Source organism: Helianthus annuus, chromosome 12 (assembly GCF_002127325.2).
Source record: "Helianthus annuus cultivar XRQ/B chromosome 12, HanXRQr2.0-SUNRISE, whole genome shotgun sequence".
In the NCBI taxonomy this organism is placed as follows: Eukaryota; Viridiplantae; Streptophyta; class Magnoliopsida; order Asterales; family Asteraceae; genus Helianthus; species Helianthus annuus.
This window is the reverse complement of record NC_035444.2, coordinates 39,679,035-39,682,943: the sequence shown is the minus strand read 5'-3', so window position 1 is coordinate 39,682,943 and position 3,909 is coordinate 39,679,035.

Genomic DNA, 3,909 nt, shown 5'->3' with positions numbered 1-3,909 from the left:
ACTAAAAATAAAAAGGTTTTTGGTGGGTAAAAAGGGTTTTGGGGTAATGAAATGAAAGGTTTAGGCTCAAAGGGGCTATCTAGGGGGATTTTGGGTAGGTAAAAAAAAATGAAAAATAATGGTTTTGAAAGAAAAATGGTTAGTCCTAATGCCTCTATCATTTACTTACTTGGGTTTAAGTTGGTAAGGACCGGGAATGTATCGTCGTGGCAAGTTCTAGATTTGTAAGGACCGAGCGGCTATTCACACAAGAAACGAAAAATGAGCATTTAATCTAAATGTGTGTATTTTTATGCTCAATAAAGGCTCAAAACTCACTTTTGTGGAATGGGTTTTTAATGTGACCAAGCATATATAATCGAATTTTTAACTAGACTTGTTATACCGTTTCATAATTTTCTTATGTTGGTTCCTTTTTTTATCACGACGCTATCGGTTGTAAATTTGTAAAAATATAACCTTTTTAGAACTTGTTATTCCCAACTTAAACTAAGACAAGTAAATAAAAAAAAAATGAAAAAGTTTTTGAAAAAATTTGGGGTGTTTAGCGGTTCCAATAGAGTTTTGTGTAAGGCTTGTGTTTAGGATTTTGCAAAATTTCAAGGGTTTTAGCATCCCCCCCACACTTAAATTACACATTGTCCTCAATGTGTCCAAAAATAATGTTTTTGGTTGATTAGAATGTATAAAAGTGGGTTAAAAGGCAAAGATTTATGTTACTGGCATCCTGGACACGGCCCCGTGTTGACCGGGCACGGCCCCTTGGGAGGTGCCGTTGAGGGTCCGGGCAGTCCACTTTTGTTCCTTTTCTTGTATTTATGCTAGAATTAGCTGTCTTTTTGCTTCTTTTGTGATTTTGAGCTCATTTCATCCCGAAAATACAAAAGGAAGACAAAAACACTCTTTTTCCGACATTAGTACTTAAAAAGGGTTAGTTTTATGCCTTAATTGATGTGATTTATATGTTGCATTTTACACACATCAGCCACCATTTGGGTATGACCACCCAATACCTAGATACATGGGTCCGTCGGCTTACAACCCGTTCGAACCATCATCACAAGCACATTACAACTACAACTATGAGCGCGACCCATATGTGGTAGCGGCTAGATATAATGCTCGCTATCCCGACGGAGCTCTTGGAAACATGGGAGCACCGGACTACTCAGCTCATGGCTATCCAGCACCTCCCAAACCTCCAGTTACGCAACAGGCGCCACAACCACGTTTCTCTCCTCCCGAACAAGAAGAAATACTCCACCGTTAAAGTCACACACGTCATTCTTATACAAGAATCCCTTAAAGGATTCCAAAGCCCAAATTAATGATATAATAAATCATGGGTTAAATCACCAATAAAGGTGATCACTTATCAAACATCCGTTAGTGATGTAATGCCTACGGGCCGTATTTGCTGTCATAATAAGACAAAAGACAGTGGTGGTCTATGACTCCCTGTCAGAAGGGGGTAAAAGAACTACGGTTCAAACCTTCATACCTTGATTCTTTGTAATCTCGGCTAATATTATAATAACGTCCTAGTGACTAGGCTTTTATGCCACTAGCAATATTAATTGTGATTAGGATAAGTATGTTCAAATCCTAAATAAAAGTGAGTAACAGATTAACCGGATATGGTCTTCGTTACCATGGTTAATGAATTGCCATAAAAGACAATTCAATAATAACCTCCTAAATAGAATTTTCATTATCTTCTGCAGTAGATACAAGCTACTATGGCGAATCCTAATGGAGGAAATAGTCATACAAATGAAGATGATTATGATAATGCCCAAATAAATCTAACGGGCGCACAACTCAAGGCTATTGTCGACAACGCTGTGCAAGCAGCTCTAGATCGACAATATACAGAATCTCGAAGCAGAACTGTTTCCAAACCACCATCAAAGCCGAAGACACACTCAAATCCCTCAGCAAACCACCATCCAAACCCAAGAAGGACGACGATAACCACTCGTCCAAGCCCAAGATGGACGACGACAATCACTCGTCAAACGAAAATAGTGTTCGTAGCGAAAGGGAGTATACTGATGCTTCCCGGGCCAGGGGCTGCACATACAAGTACTTTGTGTCTTGTAAACCCCGAGACTTTACGGGGGAGAAGGGTGCCATCGAATGTATGACATGGCTGGATGAGATGGACACTGTGGTGGACATCAGTGGATGCGCGGAAAGGGATGTAGTGAAGTTTGTGTCGCAGTCGTTTAAGGGCGAGGCCCTAGCTTGGTGGAGGGCGCTGGTTCAGGCCTCGGGAAAAGCTGCGCTTTACAGCATGACGTGGGAGGAATTCGTTTCTCTCATCAAAGAAAATTACTGCCCTCAGCATGAGGTGGAGAAGATAGAGTCCGATTTTGTGTCATTGGTGATGACAAATCTGGACTGCCAGGCCTACTTAACGAGCTTCAACACGATGTCTCGATTGGTTCCATATCTAGTCACCCCGGAACCAAGAAGGATTGCTCGTTTTATCGGGGGGTTAGAACCCGCGATAAAGGCTAGTGTGAAGGCCTCTCGGCCAACGACCTTCAGGTCTGTGACTGACCTCTCTTTGTCCCTCACAATGGACGCGGTCCGGCTGAGATCGCAGAGGAACAAAGAGGCCGAAAAGAGGAAGCATGAGGATGATACCTCACGAAGGTCGGGAAAGAAGCACCGTGGGAACGGTGATGGCAAGAGAGGAACATAGTCGAGAAAGGATGGGCAACAAACCGGAGAGAAGCCCAAATGCAAAAACTGCCAAAAATTCCACTTTGGGAAATGCAGGTTTGGCCCGAACTCACAGTCCCAGTCAAAGACGCATACTTGTGGACTGTGCAAGTCCAAAGACCACAAGACTGTGGACTGTAAAAAGATTAAAGACGCATACTTGTGGACTGTGCAAGTCCCTGATATCCTTGGCATCATTCGAAGAAATGGCCACGACCTTGACAGTCGGGTGTAGGCGTACACCCGGTATTATGTCTATACTACTAAAAGACGTAACCGATGGTTTACCCACTTCGGTTTTACGCAATGTGGTGTGTCTATTGATCTTTAACCCGGACTAGATCCGGGCTACTGAACGCATAGAAGGAACATGTAATTCGTTCACAAGATTATAATTTTAAATAATTCTCCCAAGTTATAAAAGAATTTGTGCCTCGTGCATTCAAATCAATTTTAATAAACATTTTACAAAAGTGTCGGTTGAATGTATTTACCAGTGTAAACTGACGTATTTTCCCCAAAAAGATTAAGTGCAGGTACTATACGTAATCGGCTGGCAATAGCTCCTTTGCATCTTAAGAAGTCTCGCAAGCTTGATGTCTTATCTGTTGAACAACATTTTTATTTATTTTGATCCCTCCTGTGGATACTATTCAACTATATGTGATACAATTGATTATACAATCAAAGGTTGAACTATATTTATCTTTATGCTTCCGCTGTGCATTCATATATTGTGGTTTGACTATATTGTTGCCAACTACGTCACGGTAATCCCCCACCGGGCCCACCGGTGATACACGTGGAAATCGGGGTGTGACAAAATCCCTGGTATGTAGCAATAAGGAAAAAAAAAGAGATCACCATTGGGTTGCAAAGCCAGTGATATGTGTGAAGTGCAGTAGGAAGACTCAAACCTAGCATATTTTTGCGTCGGGTACCAAGTCACCACCTGGTTCATTCAGCGAACTCAGGGGTTGGGCTCGCTACACCCAGATAGATCTACGGCTATTGTCCCTCGGTCCTACACTGAGGATTAATGGCCTTCAGTTCCCGCCTACTCACTCACATGATCTAAGTAGTAACACTCCTTACGCTAACCATACCATGTAAAAAGTACTCGTAATCATAGTAACATGTATTTCACCCCCGCAGTTTAAAAACTGAAAATAGTTAAGA